Source organism: Morus notabilis, unplaced genomic scaffold (assembly GCF_000414095.1).
Source record: "Morus notabilis unplaced genomic scaffold, ASM41409v2 Scaffold2216, whole genome shotgun sequence".
NCBI lineage: Eukaryota > Viridiplantae > Streptophyta > Magnoliopsida > Rosales > Moraceae > Morus > Morus notabilis.
The window spans coordinates 235,788-256,225 of NW_010367946.1; the positions used below are offsets into that span (position 1 = coordinate 235,788).

The 20,438-nt window shown below is 35.5% G+C and overlaps 1 pseudogene; it reads left to right on the plus strand.

Moving 5' to 3' along the window:
* The window catches only part of LOC21392882, a 20,260-nt pseudogene extending 5,381 nt beyond the window's left edge, over nt 1-14,879 (plus strand).
* Nucleotides 14,880-20,438: the final 5,559 nt, after the last annotated feature.

The following is a 20,438-nucleotide window of genomic DNA, read 5'->3' on the forward strand; positions in this document are numbered from 1 at the left end:
ACCTTATTATTTAGCCGGGCCCACAAAAGTGTAATGTTAGACAATTGACAGTCGCGGAAGCATTAGTGTCTTAATTCAATGTTGGAAAGTACATGTATTGTACTCATATAAGTGCCGCACGATTTCAATCCTACGGTTAAAAAAAAAAAGACATACCGGGAACATCAGAAAAATTGCCTAATAATAATAATAATAATAATAATAATAATAATAATAATAATAATAATAATAATAACAACAACAATGAAAAACTCTATGACTTCATTGGCAAATTGTGTTAATTTCACTGCATGTTCGTCAATGTAGTTGTAGAATAATAATAACAACAATGAAAAACTCTATGACTTCATTGGCAAATTGTGTTAATTCGACTGCATGTTCGTCAATGTAGTAGTAAATAGGTAGTAGTAGACATACCGGTTAAAAAAAACAAGAAGACATACCGGGAACATCAGAAAAATTGCCTAATAATAATAATAATGAAAAACTCTATGACTTCATTGGCAAATTGTGTTAATTCCACTGCATGTTCATCAATGTAGTAGTAGATAGGTGGTGGTGGTAGTAGATAGGTGGTGGTGGTAGTAGTAGAGGTAGTAGTAGTAGATAGGTGGTGGTGGTAGTAGATAGGTGGTGGTGGTAGTAGATAAGTGGTGGTGGTGGTGGTGGTAGAGAAGTGGTGGTGGTGGTGGTGGTAGATAAGTGGTGGTGGTGGTGGTGGTAGATAAGTGGTGGTGGTGGTGGTGGTGGTAGTGGTAGTAGTAGGAGGATTAGGAGGAGGAGTAGGAGTAGTATGCTTGCCCCTTTTTTCTTCATAGTAGTAGTAGTAGGAGGAGTGGGAGTAGGAGTAGGAGTAGTATGCTTGCCCCTTTTTTCTTCTTCTGATGGTGAGATTATTATTATTATTATTATTATTATTTCCTAGTAGTAGTAGGAGGAGTAGGAGTAGTAGTAGTAGTAGTAGTATTGTCCATTCTTTTTTCTTCTTCTGGTGATGTTATTATTATTATTATTATTATTATTATTATGCTTGCCCATTTTTTCTTCTTCTGATGGTGAGATTATTATTATTATTATTTTTATTATTTTTATTATTATTATTATTATTCAGAAAGAATATCCTTGAGCGAATATCATGAGCGATTGCAACTAGATCACCTTCTCAGAAAAACCAGTGGACATCTTGACTTGTGGAGACAATAAAATAATCAATAATAAATAATATAATTAAGAATTAAGAAAATCAAATGTGAAAAGAAGAATCTGAATCTTCAATCCATGATTTTACTTTGAACAAGTAATAGCTAACGTTCCTGTTCAAATCAAATATCTACAGTAGTTACAACAGGCTTGTCTCAACCTATAAAATTTGTTCTCACAACTCGTTCTTTCTCAAAGTCAAGTCATTTCACTTAATTCTCTCTCTCTGTGTAAAAAAAAAAAGAAAAAATGAATCCTGGATTCTGTTGGTTGAGTATGGTTTTGCTTGTATTGACGATATTGGCGGGTCAAAGCAAAAACCAATGATAAAGAATGTTTAGTTGCAAGAATAGGTGGTGTTATTGACTATAGCAGTCGGGTGGCAAAGGAACAGAAAATAGCCATGGAGATGGCAGTTCAAGACCACATCTTGAGCGACTCAACCACTTGCATTAAACTGGATTTGCACCTCAAAGATTCTCGTGGGAACCCTGCTCGAGCTACGACTTCTGGTAATTATTCAACTAGCTTAAATTATCATACAAGTATTAATTGTATATACGTATATACACACGTATGCATGCATGTATTCATATGGATGTATGTTTGCTATATATATCCACTGCTGTCTCATTGCCGGTCAACACAATCTATGTTTGAACCTGTGAGACACTATAGCCTAATATTGCGACTAGATACGATTACATACATACATACATATATATGGTTATATATATTGCATTGAGCTAGAAATTATTTGAATATCGTTAATGCCCGGTTCTCATTTCACCCGACCTAAGTTGGAGATGAAGTCACCGTTGTTGGTAAGGATGGTTTAGGAAAACAGGATATATAGTTTCGTAACTAAGGATAATTTGTAATATGGTTGCATATTGCATGCATAACCTAGTGTAATTTTACACCAAACATCATCATGAGTGTGGAGTTCAAATTCTCAATCCAGCTACCAAGTTTCAAAAATAAAATTAAAATAATAATAATAATAAGAAAAGATAGTTTTTAATTTGTAATTTTGTATGGTATACAATGTCCTGAGATGGCCGCTGGGCGTATTTTTATTTTTGCATCAAAGATCGGTTTAGGTTTTTCCCTTTTTGCTTACAGATTTAGATCCCTACCAATTAGCAATTACAAGCCAATTACTAATATGACTTGCCTAAATAAAAAATTCAGGAGTTGTGCTACTGCCATGCCAATTTGCTTGACCACTGACCAGACATCATTTATTAATTATACTTTTTTTTTTAGTCAAATTCTATAGGAACACTAGGTAGATTCTTTTATTTATTCGTTTATTGTGTATTTATGTTGAAGGCGCTAGATTGGTCCACTTTTTTTTAAAGGAAAACTTTGGTCCATCTTCACCAAACATCATCATGAGTGTGGAGTTCAAATTCTCAATCCAGCTACCAAGTTCCAAAAATAAAATTAAAATAATAATAATAATAAGAAAAGATAGTTTTTAATTTGTAATTTTGTATGGTATACAATGTCCTGAGATGGCCGCTGGGCGTATTTTTATTTTTGCATCAAAGATCGGTTTAGGTTTTTCCCTTTTTGCTTACAGATTTAGATCCCTACCAATTAGCAATTACAAGCCAATTACTAATATGACTTGCCTAAATAAAAAATTCAGGAGTTGTGCTACTGCCATGCCAATTTGCTTGACCACTGACCAGACATCATTTATTAATTATACTTTTTTTTTTAGTCAAATTCTATAGGAACACTAGGTAGATTCTTTTATTTATTCGTTTATTGTGTATTTATGTTGAAGGCGCTAGATTGGTCCACTTTTTTTTAAAGGAAAACTTTGGTCCATCTTAAATGCTTAGCATTTCTCTTTTCTTTGTCAATTTCTTCTTTTGAGAATATGCCAATATTCTCTATTATAATAACCATGATATGTCATCCTTTATGGCAAAAAAGAAAAAAAAATTATGTTATTCAAATTTTGTCAGACTCTTTCTAATATGACTTGCCCAAATAAAAAATTCAGGATTTGTGCCACTGCCATGCTAATTTGCTTGACCGCTGACTAGACATCATTTATACTTTTTTGTTAGTCAAATTCTATAGGAACACTAGGTAGATTCTTTTATTTATTCGTTTACTGTGTATTTATGTTGAAGGCGCTAGATTGGTTCACTTTTTTTTTTTAAAGGAAAAATTTGGTCCACTTCATATCTTAAATGCTTAGCATTTCTCTTTTCTTTGTCAATTTCTTCTTTTGAGAATATGCCAATATTCTCTATTATAATAACCATGATATGTCATCCTTTATAGCAAAAAAGAAAAAAAAATTATGTTATTCAAATTTTGTCAGACTCTTTCTATAATTGATCAACATTATATATCTCTAAGTACTGTTACATATTTGGGACCCGTTCACTTCGCTGATTTGAGTTTTTTCTTTGTCAATTTCTTCTTTTGAGAATATGCCAATATTCTCTATTATAATAACCATGATATGTCATCCTTTATAGCAAAAAAGAAAAAAAAATTATGTTATTCAAATTTTGTCAGACTCTTTCTATAATTGATCAACATTATATATCTCTAAGTACTGTTACATATTTGGGACCCGTTCACTTCGCTGATTTGAGTTTGTAATTCAAGTTGAGATGTAATTTTATGTGAGAGCTTTTTACTGTAGCAAAAAAGTTAGATGTAATTGTTTCTGAGAGCTTTTTACTGTAGCAAAACTCAAATTCTAAACTCAAATTAGTGAAGTGAACGAGGCCTTGATGTATTGCAACTCGAAGATATTTGGTCTGCGATAGGCGATAGCCAAAAAGACAACAATAAAAAAAAAAAAAAAAATTGAGATGAAATCCGACTAACAAATTTTGGCTGCCCAATTAGTCGTTTAATTTTGATGCTGGTTTTTTAATCTCATCAGAAGGAAACAAGTTCATGTCATCATTGGAACGCTTACCATGCAAGAAGCAGCATTAGTCTCCGGATTAACGGATAATAGTAAGACGACCAAGAATTTTCCTCTCATTTCGCTGACTTCACCAGCAATTTTAAGCCCAACACCAATGCCATTTCAGTCACCAATTCTCTTCCAAATGGCAAACGACATAGTTTTCCAAACGGATTGCATAGCCGCCATAGTTGGTCACTTCATTGGCGAAAAGTAACAGCGATTTACGAGCACAATAATGACTTCTCCGCCGGCTCTGAAATTATAACCACGCTCTCTGATTCGCTTCGATCAGTTGATTCGGAGGTTGAACACCGCAAGTCTTTTCCATCCCTATCTTCTCTTTCTGACCCCAAAACAGCAATAAAGGAAGAACTTAAGAAGCTGAAGAGAAAGAGCAACATAGTGTTTATAATCTTCCAATTTTCTTTGGAGTCAGCCGTACTGCTCTTCGAAAAGGCAAAGCAAATGGGAATGATGGAATAAGGCTATGTTTGGATCGTCGCGGATGAAATCACAAGCCTTCTTGATTCTGTTGATTCATCTGTTAATTAAGTGCAAGAACATGCAAGGTGTTATTGGGCTTAAAACAAGCTTTGTGGACACTACTGAGGCATTCAGACAATTCAAGAGTAGATTCAGAAGAGCGTACGGATCATACTATCCTGAAGAAGAAGAGAATTCGAGTCCCAGTATCTTCGCACTCCGAGCTTATGATGCAGTTACCGCCATTGCCAAAGCTGTAGGAGAATCACGGGGAAAAGCCATTACATCGAAAAGATTATCTGAAAACCTTTCGGCGATCGATTTCAGAGGCCTAAGTGGAGTGATAAAGTTCAAGAACGAGATGCTAGCACAATCACCGACCATTGAAATTATTAATCTGATTGGGAAAAGTTACAGAGAGATAGCATTCTGGTCAGCAGATCATGGTTTCTCGGAGAACTTTGTGGAAAAAGAATGGACTAAAACGAAAGAAACTAACGATGGTTTCGTTGGAGTGACGGGTCCAATCTATTGGCCAGGTGGGTCGCAAACAGTTCCAAAGGGTTGGACTTTTTCTAATGAAGATAAACCGATGAAGATCGCGGTTCCCGCGAATGGTGCTTTCCATCAATTCGTGAACCTGAGCTATGACCATGAAAGGAATGAAACCATTATCTCCGGGTTTTCGATTAATGTGTTTGAAGCTGCTTTGAAGCGTCTTCCTTATCAACTGGATTATGTGTTAGTCCCCTTCTATGATTCATATGATCAATTGGTGGAGCAAGTATATTACAAGTTACTAAGATTAATATCCTTCTGTTATGGATTACACGCCTTCATCATTTACTTGTGAGAACAATAAAATAAAGAAAAAAAAACACACACAAGATTTATAGTTGTTCACCTTTTAATGTGAGAGTAACATTACTATTGGAGATGTGACTCTATCTTGGTAGGCTATATTCTTTATTAGTTGGTTAGTTACAAATAAGACTGCAGCTTATTTGTTATAACCGAATTAGTTGCTATTAACGATGGATTGGTTAAATGCCTAACTTTGGTTAGTCTTTAGAGTCTAGTTACTGGTTTAGTATAAATAAGTCTCTTGTAATTAAGATCGATCATTATCGATCTTGCCCAGTTTTCCTCTGTAATATTTCTGATAAAGACTGTGTTCTTAGGTGTGAAAACTGAGAGCTGAGAAATGAGTGTTGGGGAATAGCTCAAGGGTTTGATCAGAGCTTGTATATTCTGAGTGACATTCGTTGTATATGTGCGAGATCAAGAGGATGTAGTTGTTCTTTTCTTGTGATAGTGGATTGTGCTGGGGAATTTGTTCCCTGCCCTTGGATGTAGGGTTTCTCCAAAGCCCAAACCAAGTAAATCATTTGTGCCTTGATCTTTCTCTTTGTGTGTACGTTTTCTGATTTTGTTTAACCTGGAATCAACATTTGGTATCAGAGCTTGGTCAAACGAAGAAGATCAAACCATAATTTTTTCAAGAAACTAGAAGAGAAATAAAGAATGGGTTCTGCGAAGATTGAAATCGATAAATTAGATGGCCGCGGCGATTTCAACCTGTGGAAGAAGAAAATGCGAGCGATTATGGTTCAACAACGATGCGTGAAAGCCATCGATGGTTTTCCTGAAGGCACGAAGGATTCTGACAAAGCAGAGGTAAATGAACTGGCCTATAGTCTTTTAATCTTAAACCTGTCGGATAATATCTTAAGGCAAGTGGATGAGGAAGACACTACCTTGAAGGTTTGGGCTAAATTAGAATCTTTGTACGTTAAGAAAACTTTGTCAAATAAATTTCTCCTTAAGGGTCAGTTGTTTGGTTTTCAAATGGAGTCGCCAAAATCTTTATAGGATAATCTTGATGATTTTAAGATTATCACGGTGAGCTTGTCTAATATCGGGGAAAAAATTGATGATGAAAATCAAGCAATAATCCTGTTAAATTCCTTGCCTGAATCTTTCAACGATATGAAAATCGCTATGAAGTATGTAAGAGACTCGTTATCTCTAGAAGATGTCTTGGGAGCATTGAGATCAAGAGATCTTTTGATGAAGTCGAACAAGAAATCCAATGTAAGAGGAGAAGGGTTACAAGTAAGGGGAAGACAAGAAAAAAAGGGATCAGTCTAAACCCAGACACAAAGCCAGATCTAAGACCAAGTCAAAATCCAACAAAACCTGGTGGCACTGCCAGAAAAAGGTCATATCCGAAGATTCTGCCCTTTAAGAAAAAAAAGGGTAAAGAAAGTGATCCACAAAAGACAGATTCTGCAAATGTTTATGAAGGTTTTGTGATAGCTGAAGTCCTAACAGTATCGTTAAATGATTTAAGGAGTGAGTGGATCCTTGACTCATGGTGTACTTTCCATATGACTCCAAGAAAGGATTGGATGATTGACTTCAAAGAAATTGATGGTGGTTCTATTTTTATGGGTAATAATGATTCCTGTAAAGTGGCTGGCATAGGCTCAGTAGTCTGCAAGATGTAGGACGGTTCTCAAAGGAAGATTGAGAATGTAAGGTACATACCAGAATTAAGAAGAAATTTGTTTTCTTTAGGTACTTTGGATTCTACTGGTTACTCTTATAAATCAGAGAATGACAACCTCAAAGTAATTAAGGGATCATTAGTGGTGTTAAGAGGAAAATTGCAACATGGACTCTATGTGTCACAAGGAACAATAATTAAAGGTGTCTTAGCAACAACAGTCAAGGACTCTGACGAAACTCTAATTTGGCAAAAGAGGCTCGGACACATTGGTATTCAGGGCTTGACAAAATTGTGCAAACTAGGAGTTTTAGACTCAAAGAAGATAAGTTCCTTAGAAATGTGTGAGACCTGCATTTATGGAAAATCTCACAGACTTAAGTTTGTTGCAGCAACTTTTCGTGCAAAAGAGATCCTTGATTACATCCACTCAGACCTATGGGGATCTCCAAAGGTACTTTTCTCCCTCTCTAAATCTCAATATTTCATTTCGTTTATTGATGACTATTCTAGGAAAACTTGGGTATATTTTCTTAGAACTAAGGATCAAGCATTTGAGAAATTTAGAAAGTGGAAGCTGCTGGTAGAACACCAAACTGACAAGAAAATTAAAAAACTCATAACAAATAATGGTTTAGAGTATTGTAATAATAAATTTACTGAATTTTGTGGACAGAATGGTATAGTGAGACATAGGACTTGTACACAAACCCCACAGCAAAATGGAGTTGTTGAAAGGTTAGATAGATCATTGCTTAACAAAGTGAGATGTATGTTACATGAGTTAGGCCTTGGCCATAAATTTTGGGCCGAGGTCACATCGACAGCCTGCTACCTTATAAATAGATCCCCTTCATCTATTTTAGATCATAAGACACCTGAACACATATGGACTGGTCGACCTCTTAAGATTACGCACTTAAAACCTTTTGGGCGCATAGCTTATGTGGACAAAAGTCAAGGGAAACTTAACCTGACATCCATCAAAGCTATTTTCTTAGGATATCCAAGAGGAGTCAAAGGGTACAAAGTGTGGCTTATAGAGGACAAGAAGTGTGTAATCAACCGTGACATCATTTTCAATGAATTGGAATTTTATAAGACTGGCCATCCTGTTGAAAAGTTCTCTAAAATTTCAGATGAGGAAAATGCATATGTTTTTACCTTTGAGTTGGGATATGAAGACTTTGCAGGTACTTTTTGTCACACCCCGAAACAGGGGTTAGTGACGTGGAGGCTCGTTTAGAAGTTAAACATGATTAGGAAAGTAATTAAACATTTGGAAGTATAATAATCAAAACCAAAGGTAAAATATTAAGGAAATTTCTAAACAAGCCCCACATTTTTGCTGAAATTAAATTACAAGAAAATGATGGGGACTCGCACACTTCCTAAAAAACAAGTTTTAAAACTAAGCATCCGGCATCGTTTAGGGCTTCATCACAGGATATACAGTATTGTACATACATGAACATGTAAATAACATTATAGACATCAACCACAGTCTAGAAGTCTAAAGTTCAGAGTTTACAGAATTTACAATTCTTACATTTATACACAGGGATGATGATCACAATCCTCACTAAAACATACGGTAGCAGTTATCTCAGCTATTTAGCAATGCTCCCAGCGTCGCCTGAGAGGGGTTTAATATTTATAAAAAAATGAAACATGAGCAAAAGACCCAGTAGGATGTTTTTTGAAATAATTTTTATAAACAAGTAAATAAATGAGTAAGCAAGTAAATAAATAATTAAACAAGGAAATAAAGATATTCAGTTCCAACACAACAGCCGAAACCTCACATCCTTTTTCTGAAAGAAATATAAACTGAAAATTCCGTATTACAGGCATTAGCAAATAATTTATCCTCTGATAAATTACTTACACAACCATAAGCATAAGCCCTATCACCACCGTAGTGGCCCGGTCCGGGTTTCGGGTCCTGCCCCAAGGATACACTCTCCATATCCTATCTAGGCCATCAGCTGGTTTACCGATTCGCAAGATATCTTATCTTAAGAAAACATTCATTAAACTTTCTGAAATCGTTCATTATAATTCCAATAGCTAAAATCAAGCTATCGTGTTAAAATACTTTTCTTTCACAAATATGCAATTTCTTCAAAACATTTGCAAGGCTAAAATTCTTTTAAAATCAGGCTAACAAAGAAAGGGGTAAGAAATCCTACCTCTTAAGTACCAAACCTGTGACTAGCATTGCACTATTCCGGCTTTTGCTTCCTCAAAGCCTTCAATTCGACTCCTCAGCTAGCATTGATACAAAACAACACTTTAGGATCCAATTATCATTCTTAAAGTAATTCAATCTCAATTATACACTTCAATTTCCTATCAGTGTGCCTTAATTCAATTACTGGTTTCATAAATTATTTCATGTTTCAAATCATCATTCCAAGGATTTTGATCTCAAAACATGGATTAAAAATACTAATCTATTCACTCTCGGTCCCCAAATGAAGCTAATTTGGGTCCTCTTCAAACACCGAGGTCAAAACAACATTTTTGGACAAAATAGGGTCAAACCTCGTGTACACCGGTCGACCGGTGACAGAGAGGTTATTCTCCACTGGTCGGTCGGTGGAGAAGGAACCGGTCGACCGGACTGGTCGGCTGGTGGGAATCTGCAGGGTGAGAAAACTCGCCGAATCAGCTCAAAAACCTACAAATATGAGTTGAATCTGAGATTTTTCAAAGGGAAATCATCATATCCAGGTTTCAAATGACAAATACAGTCCAACAAACCAAAAATCTCCAATTTCTACCGTGATTTCACCCAAAATCCATCAAAATTTGTTTTAAACTAAAATAGGTTTTTCCTAATAGAAAAATCTGAGATTCAAGAGAAGTTTTTTAGAAATCTTACCTAAAATCCTTCTCTTAATGTTGAAAACTCCTTTAAATTCTTCTTTGGCTCAAAATTTGATTGATTTCAGGAAGAAAAATGAGAGAGAGAGTTCGAATGTGAGGGAGAGAGAGAGAGCGCGTGTGTGTGTGCACGGGAAAAGGAAAAAAAAGAAAGGAAAAGAAAGAAAGAAAAAGGAAAAAGAAAAAAGAAAAAGACAGATGTCAAAATATTTAAGATGACAGTCCAGTAAATGTGTCTACACACACTTCTAGGATAAAAATATAAATAATGAAAACATTTAAATTTACACGTCAGAAACCTTTAGTAAACAATACTTAAAATTAAACTAGATTAGGCACACTAATAAATCTTAATTACCTAATTAATTTCTTTTAATTTCTCGAGGTGTTACACTTCTAATCAAGGTGGATCATCCATCTTTGATTAAGGTGGAGAAATAAGGAGTCTCGATTCTTATCAAAGAAAAGATGCACCTCGATTAAATATTCTAATTTATGAGCATGTTATAGATTTGCAAATTGAAACAAGGGGTGACCACCAATCTCAATATGAAGATGGAGAAGATGCAGATAGTGATCTCTCTGGTTATATTCTCTCTAGGGATAGGACTAGGAGAGAAATTAGACCTCCATCTGGTTTGCACAAGCTGATATCGTCTCACACGCATTAAACATTGGTGACATCATAGAGCTGGAGGAACCCACATGTTTTGAACAGGCCTGCGACAGTAAACACAAGCAAGAATGGCTCAAGCTATGCGAGAGGAGATGGATTCTCTTCATAAAAATGGGACCTGGACACTTGTCAAGAAACCACCAAACAAGAGAGTGGTGAGCTGTACGTGGATCTTTAAAAGGAAGCCCGGGATTCCTGGAGTAGAACTAACTAGGTTCGAGACACGTGTAGTTGCAAAGGGGTACTCTCAGGTGGAAGGGGTTGATTACCATGAAGTGTTCTCACATGTGGTCAAACATTCATTAATCAGGTTGTTATTGGTACTAGTAGCCATGGAAAATTTGGAGCTGCAACAACTTGATGTCAAAACGGCTTTTTTACATGGAAATCTTGATGAAGAAATCCTGATGGAACAACCAAAAAGATTTATCAAGAATGTAATAGAAGGCATGGTTTGTCTCCTCAAGAAGGCCTTGTACGGATTGAAATAATCCCCAAGGCAATGGTACAGGAGATTTGACACCTTTATGCTACAAAATGGCTACAAGAGATCAAATTTTGATCATTGTGTGTACCTGAGGGAAATCAAGACAAACATGTTCATCTACTTACTTATTTATGTAGATGACATGTTGACAGCTTGCAAAGACAAATCCGAAGTTGACAAATTGAAAATGATCTTAAAATCAGAGTTTGATATGAAGGATTTGGGGGATGCTAGAAGAATTCTCGGAATGGACATCAAAACGAATAGAGAAAAGGGGACTCTTTCTATCTCTCAAGCAGGATAAATTAATAAGGTTATGGAACTCTATGGCATGGAGCATGCGAAAGCATCCTCTATACCTATTCCCTTGCATGTCAAGCTCTGCTCGGTTAAAGATGGGTTGTCAAGTGAAGAAGCTGCATTTATGAAGAAGGTTCCATCTTGTAATGTAGTGGGTTGCATGATGTATGCTATGATTGGAACAAGACCGGATTTAGCTTATGGAGTAAGCTTGGTGAGTAGATTCTAAGGAGCATTAGAATGCTGTGAAATGTATCCTTAGATACCTTAAAGGGTATGCAAATGTTGGTCTTGTGTATAGAAGTAACCATGAAGGTGGAGCAGTGATTGAAGGTTTTTGTGATTTAAACTATGCTGCGGATGTTGATAAGTGAAGATTAGTGACAAGTTATGTTTTTACTGTTGGTGGAAATGTGGTAAGCCGAAAATCAAACTTGCAACACATTGTTGCTCTTTCAACAACTGAAGCCGAGTACGTGGCACTAACAGAAGCATTCAAGGAAGCTATTTGGTTACAAGGAATCACTAAGGAATTGAGAATCAACGAACATACAGCCACAAGTAATTGTGATTGTCAAAGTGCAATTCATTTAGCTAAAAATCATGTGTTTCATGAAAGAACGAAACACATAGATGTTAGATTGCACTTTGTAAGAGAAATCATAACACAATGGAAAATCAAAGTTGAAAAGATTTTCACTTTGGTTGACCCGGCTGATATGTTAACAAAGGCATTGCCTGTAAGCAAGATTGAGCAAGGCTTAAACTTGCTTGGTATTTTGCCAACTTGATTGCCTTAGTGATTGCACGGTTCCTAGCATTAATCCATTATCAAATCAGAGTCAGGGTGGAGTTATGTTGGAGATGTGACTCTATCTTGGTAGGCTATATTCTTTATTAGTTGGTTAGTTACAAATAAGACTGTAGCTTATTTGTTATAACCGACTTGTTGCTATTAACCATGGATTGGTAAAATGCCTAACTCTGGTTAGTCTTTAGAGTCTAGTTACTGGTTTAGTATAAATAATCTCTTGTAATTAAGATCGATCATTATCGATCTTGCTCAGTTTTTCTCTGTAATCTTTTTGATAAAGACTGTGTTCTTGGGTGTGAAAACCGAGAGGTGAGAAACAAGTGTTTGGGAATAGCTCAAGGGTTTGATCAGAGCTTGTATATTTTGAGTGACATTCGTTGTATCTGTGTGAGATCAAGAGAGTGTAATTGTTCTTTTCTTATGATAGTGGATTGTGCTGGGGAATTTGTTCCCTGCCCTTGGATGTAGGGTTTCTCCAAAGCCTGAACTAAGTAAATCGTTGCTGCCTTGATCTTTCTCTGTGTGTGTACATTTTCTGGTTGTGTTTGATCTGGAATCAACAATTATGATTAATAAGATTACAAGCGAATCACTACCTCACGTATTGGATACTCAGTGTGTTTACTTAGTATTCTAGGTTGTCGCATTTTTATAATGTTTGGAAATTAATTACCGGGCTCCAAGGAATTCCCATCCCATGCACGCTCGTATTACTCAACTCTTTTCTTTGAAAATTTTATTTCTAAGTTATAAGATCCATATGCAGATGTTAACAAAATTTCTTTTGTTGGTGGAAAATAAGTATTTGATGCAGCTTTTGGAGATATAGGAGTATTTGCTGATCGATTTCGGTACGTTGAGTTCTCGCAAGCATATCTTAGTTCAGAACTTCAGATGGTGGTCAAACTAGAATCATACAAAGTAAAAGAAGGATAGATGTTCACGAAGGCCTTCACTAGAGGGATGTGGCTATGGCTGAAGTTTATGCACCTCTTTGTTTGCTTTGCTGTCTGGTTAATTGAAAACTACAACTGCCAAAATCCTGAGCTCAAGGGGCTTAGGAGCTATGCTATGGTTTTTTGTCACTGTTCTATTTTCTGTCCAGGGTAAGTGTTTTAAAGTAAAACATGGCGTAATTAGTTTCTCTCACAATTCAAGTTTCATCTTATTCTTCAGCTTTATTTTACATCATATCACAAGCAAAAGTTTTAGTTCCTCTAGTTTGGAAATAATTTTTTTCCCTTCTCGTCAAGATAATATCCCAAGTGATAGTAAAAGGTTGTGAAAGGTTTTAATATTTCGAGTGACATGTTTAAAATCTTATTTAGTGTTAACAATGTTGCTAACTTTTTTATTTTGTAAATTGCATCATTTGAACGTTAATATTTAGAATCAAAAATTTTTTATCTTATAGTTTTGATGTTAACACAGTTTATCATAATTACATACATGTACATGAGAGCAAGTAAAATGTAATTTGGCACGATTTGTCTTGGCACCATGGTTGTTTGTAATTCTAGTTGTAAAGACTAGTTTCACCGCAAGCCTCACCTCGATGCTGACTGTTTCCCAATTCAAACCATCAGTGTCCGACATTAAAACATTACGGAAAACAAATGCAATGGTTGGTTGCAATGGGAATTCTTTTATCGTAAGATATTTAGTCAATACTTTGAACTTTAAGCGAGAGAATGTCAAGAACATGTCTTCTGTGGATGACTACCCTGACGCATTTAAAAATGGAGATATTACGGCGGCATTCTTTAATGACGCGCATGCGAATGTCTTCCTTGCAAAATATTGCAAGGGCTTCATAAAGGCAGGACCCAATCACAAACTCGGTGGTTTAGGCTTCGTAAGTACTTTTAACTTTTAATTTTGCTCCAAACAGAATTAGGATACACCGTGAGCTCCTAAATCCGTACAGAAATAGAGAGCACTCTATTTTGTGCGGAGTTAGGGACTCGCGGTGGTCCTTATTAGTTTTTTTTTTTTTGCTTCTTCCATTATCCAAACTTTGAGTTAATGACTGCCTTTGTCTCATGGATCTCGAGCTCCCTCAATATGTTGCATCCACCTACTAAGCAATTATGGGAGAAGCAATGAGATTGATGGGCCAAAGCTTCCCACAATAATTGGTTATTATCTTTTATGAGGAGGGGTTTAGTTTGTCAATTAATTGTACTTTTGTCATCCTAATATTGCATCCTAGGCTTTCCCAAAGCATTCACCTTTATTAGTTGACATTTCAAAGGCAGTTGTTAAAGTGACCGAGAGTGGAATAGTGGAAGACTTGAAAATTCCATGCTAAGCTCTTTTAACTGCACATCCACGCTCACCTGGGGCAGCGAGCCAATAGGTCTCGAGCCTTTCTCTTGTTTGTTTATAATTTCAGGCGCTATTGCAACCTTCAATTTGTTAACTACATTCGTGTGTCTTGCGGGCAAACGTTTAGATGACTTGACCAGCTGTATACAGATTATGTTGTTAAAGAAAGGGTTTTGGAGATGGGCTTATATATACTTTAGTAGTAGAAAGTACCGCTCAAGAACAATACCAAATGTTTGAAGACATAGGTCGTGGCTCTAATATATAAGCAGAGAGAGAGAGAGTATATTAGACCCACTAATGAAACTTTGAGATTCCATCTTTGCTTTCCGAGCAATTCATCAATGTTTTCTTTTCCAATCAATTAGGTAAATACACATTTATAGAAATTAGCGAAGTATATATATAAAATTTTGATTCGATCACGAGTACAAGTGAAAACTCTTTTAAAAGGTTCAAGAGTACCAAGTGTAGTTGATGATGCAATTATTATAGAAATTAGCGAAGTATAGATATAAAATTTTGATTCGATCACGAGTACAAGTGAAAACTCTTTTAAAAGGTTCAAGAGTACCAAGTGTAGTTGATGATGCAATTATCAAATTGTTATGTGATTATTTACTGTCAATAATGTTTCACACTAGAAATAATCATTTTGCACTAATGGAGTCTAGAAGAAAAATATCTCATCTTGATGTCTCGTTGTCTTGGGGTCCGCTTGGGCTACATTTTTCTACAATTACTCAACGTTTTATTAAAGGAAAATAGTAGGAAATAGGCCAATATGAAAAGTTTAAGAAAGTATATAGGCTATTTTTTAGTTATAGAAATTAATAGGCCATAACTTGTCAAGTTATGGTTCATAACCGGATAAGTTATGGACAAACTTGTCAAGTTATGGTTCATAACCAGATAAGTTATGGACAAACTTGTCAAGTTATGATTCATAACCAGACAAGTTATGGACAATAACTTGTCAAGTTATGGTTCATAACCAGACAAGTTATGGACGAAAACAGTAATTTAGCCTATTTATTAATTTATATAAATTATTTGCCTATTAATTTTAATTCATCTCAAATTTTAGCCTATTTCTCTCATTCTCCCTTTATTAAATGCCGGCCAATCACTTTTGTATTACTTTATTGATAGATGATAAATTAGTCTTAATAAATGGATGCCAAATTGAATTTATTGTGATATTAAAAAAAAAGTCAATCGGAATGGCCCCATGATATATGATTTTTTTATTTTTTATTTTTTATTTTTTACAATTGTCTCAAAGTGGTAACTTTTAAAATTTGTACAAGTAATCCTTAGTATCTATCATCTGAACTCATTTGGAAAGTAAACATTCATACTTTAAATAAAGATTGAGTGCGTTACATTTATGCACGTCGACGTTTTTGCCATCTTTCAATTAGTACTTTGACGTAATACTTTATTAAATTCATAATAATTTTCTAAAATTTAGATTTTCAATGAATAATTTGTCAATTCGCAAAACGTTACAAAGATTAGAAGTAATAAATGTCAAATCTAAAATATTAAACACGTAAAAAATATGTTACTATTTACACTCGTCACTCGTCAATAATGTTTGTTTATTCTATTCTATTTAATTTTGCCCGTAAGGTTCACTTTTAGCTTGAGAGTAGAGGTGTTAATTCGGCCGGGTAGGATTGGGTTGGGCCGAAAAATTGAGCTTATCCGCTCAGTGCGGGTTGAGAAAATTTCGTGCCGTAACACTCTTTTAAGCCCACAAACCCATAACCTGTTAGGTGGCCTCGAGTAGGCTCGGATTACTCTAGTTAGTCGGGTTGCTGTCTTGTTGAAGCAATTTTCTTCCTACGTGTACGAGGTCCAAATGCAATATGAAAAAGTAGAAATTTCCTTTTTTGGAAACACAATAATTGGCCTTCTCAGCTTCTCTTTAGCAACTAAATTGGCACATTTAGATTTCTATGCCTAACTAACAAAGACCCAACAAAGACCGTAATCCATAGAGGCACTATATAATGAAGATGATACAAGTATTCAACTTGCTACCAAGTAAATGGTGAAAACCAATTTTAATTTATGACTTCATACCTCTTTTAAGTTTAACAGTCCAAAAGCATAAAATCCATGAACAACCCATAAGCATTAACATAACATCAAACATAGTTCTTAAGAGTCAATAAAGTCCAGAAATAAAATTAACAATACGTCAAATAAACAGTCTATATAGACATAGTCTAACAAAATAGGAAATTTAGTCCACTCCAAACAGTTTAATCTAGAATAATAGCACCTTCATTCCTAACTTGCCCCTCATGTATTGCAACAGAATTTGACAAATCTTGCGAAGAAAACATAACAAAAAAAAAATCATTAGAATCAAGGTTAGGACAACAAAATAAACAATAAGGAGATGAAACAAACTTAAAAAAGAAAAAGTAAAACGTAAAAATATTACCTGACTCAATATCTTCATATTCATTAAACTCTTCCATGTCAATAAGGTTGATGTGCTCACGACTACGCAGCCAATTTTGTGTACAAATCAATGCCTCCATCATCTTGGGGATCAATGAACTCCTAAAGGGATCGAGGATGCGGCTTCCGGTACTAAAAGCAGATTCTGAGGCTACCGTTGAAACAGGAATGTCAAGAATGTCTCTTGCAACTAGTGAGAAAACCTTGTAATTAGTTGAATTATTCTTCCACCAATCTAAAACATCAAAATTTGACCTAGTTGGATCCTCCATAGGGTCTGTCAAGTATCTGTCCACATCATTTTTGTACTCATTCACATTCTTCTCCCTCATTTTCCTAACAAAAAAGCTCCACAAACACCCTTTTTCTTATACTTCTGTTTTTGCCTCCGTTGTACTTGTTGTTGCCGCCTCCCCACTACTTTCATTAGCCACAGATTCACCCTTGTCCTCACTATAAACCTCATGCAGCCGGTACATAGTATCCTTCACATTCTTTGCTAATGTTTCAGAAGTGCAAGAATCGTACACTATAGAGAAACAATATGTCAAATAATCCATTTTGTACCTAGGATCAAGTACAACAGCCACAAAGAGAAGACAATTTATATTCTCAACATTCCCCCAATACTTGTCATACTTCTTTTTCATACTCACAGCCATGGATGAAAGTATTGAATCCTCTTGTTTGCTTAAATTAGATAGCTGGTTTTGTATCTCACAAAGCTCATGAAAGTAAGAGTTTGAAGTGACATTCAAAGTGGCACCAAACTTCAAAGTTATATCATAAAAAGTCTTCAGAAATTTCACAAACACCTTAACATTTTCCCAATCATCATCAAGTGGCGGGCCAATCTTCTGTTTTCCCCCCTCCTCTTCCCAAAAATAAGACACGAACTTGTCATGTTCTTCTTCATATCTTTCAAAAGCTTTTTGAAACTTAATGGCTGCATCTAACATTATATAAGTGGAGTTCCATCTAGTAAGGACATCTAGGCATACAAGACCTTTGTATTCAATTTTCTCTCGCTCCACACATGACTTGAATTTCAGTAACCTAGCAGGAGAAGACCTCACATATCTCACAGCGTTACGAATGGCAGCTATGGAATTATGTAAGTCTTTTAAACCTTCATTGACAATCAAGTTCACTATATGGGCACAACACCTAACACGCATAAATTTCCCACCTAAAATAACCTTTTTCCACCCCTTAATCTTCCTTCTTAAGTAGGTAATCATGGAGTCATTTGAGGAGGCATTATCAACAGTCATAGTGAAGACTCTCTCAATACCCCAAGCATGTAAACATGATTCAATGACTTTACCAACACTCTCTCCTTTGTGGCTTAAAATTTGACAAAAGTTTATAATCATTTTTTGCAAAGTCCACTCACTATCAACGTAGTATGCAGTTAGACACAAACAATTAATATTTTGCAAGGATGTCCAACAATCAATTGTTAGGCAAATCCTTTGACCGCCCTTACTAAATTCAGCCCTCAGTTTCTTCCTTTCTTCCAAACACAGTTGGTAAATGTCCTTGGCAATCGTAACACGGAAGGGATAGAGAACCTAGGCTGCGTCACTTGACAAAAATTCTTAAATCCTTCACCTTCAACAAACCTAAATGAAAGCTCATCTATAATCAACATTTTTGCTAACGCTTTTCTACAATGCTCCTTCTTAAAGCCTATAGCAACAAGATTACTGTCAGTTTTAGTGCTTGTTTGGAAACTCAGAATTTTTTGCTTTTTGTCTTGGATCCTATATGGATATTTCTTGCATTACTTTTCTATGTGAACCTTCATACTATTGGTACCATGTCTCCTACTATCACACACATATGTTGCCCCACAATAGATACACTTACACCTAGGCTCCTTTGGATCCTCACCCTCTATGATTTTGAAATGATCCTAAATAGGAGACTTTTTTGTGACTTCTTCCTCATTTTACTGTCTCCCTCATCTTTTTCGTTTTCAATTTTAGTGCCCAAATTAGGCACAGGGGTAGGGCTGGGTGTGGGAGTAGGCAAGGTAATGGGCTCTTTACGCACAGAGACAGAGGTTGGATTTTTGGTCTGGCATTGGTCACTTTCTGTTTCAGCAGAAGACTTGCAAGTGCTTTTAGAAGTTTGTGTCGGGTGGAAGATAAATTTTTCCATCTAGCACACAAATTAACCTAAAAACAAATAACATATGATTGAGACTAAGCGTAGAGATTAACCTAAAATCAGTTCATCTCGGTTCTCATGAAAAACATAATATTTCTCAGAACTCAGTTATCACAAAACAAACAGAAAATAAAAACCATTAATAAAAAAAACTAACCTTTCTGTTTCAGCAAAGGACGCGGTGCAATAGCTGGAATTGTGCAAGGAGAATCAAACTCGAAGGCTAGACCAAGAGCAATCCTATCCCAAACTTGCTCAAATAGTCAGATGTGTTAAACCTGTAGAATATTATGAAGTGCATTTAAAGAAGATAATCTAGATATCATAGATTATGTTAGTTGAATCAGAATGCTGAACTTAAAGAGCAAGAACACGTTGTAAAGTGTGTGCAAGAATAAAATCTTATCTAGAAGTACATAATACTCCAACTAGAGTCATATTTACAGAGTGGGATACGTTACTTGCCTTCTTCACCACTTCTTTATCAATTACGCCCTTTCCTAAATCAATTTGTGCTTTTGCAAACAAAGAATAAGAGCATTAAGGAGTGAAAAAGCATAAATATGCAATCTCTAACAAAATGAACTAGTATATAACGCTCATTGTTCTAACTATAGCAAGAAAAAGTGCAACACAATTTTGCATAAATAAACATGTTGTAATGATACAATATATTCCATTTCAAGCACTACTTCACTTCACAGTTGAATATATATATATATATATATATATATATTCACTGATCTAGTAAGTATTAAAAAACCCTAATCCAAAGTTCCAAACCACATTCGTTTTCAAAGTATTAAAAAAAGGACTTCCCAAATCAGCTCTGATTCATGCCTTAATCAAAAACCCTAATTTTGCCAATTCTGACTTATAATTTAATCAGAGCAAAGAAGAGCAAACAAACAAACAACCCCAATTCACAAAGTAATAAATTTCAACAAAAAGATTCAAACAAACAAACTCATTTATGTTTAGTTTGCTCTGATTCAGAGAGAAATAAAAAACAAAACAAAAAAAATGTAGAAGAAGAAGAGGAACGGAGATTTACGATGAACGGTGAGGAACGACGAGTGTGAGGATCGGTGAGAGACTGCGGAACGGCGAGGGTAGGGAACGGCGCGAGACTGAGGAACGACGAGC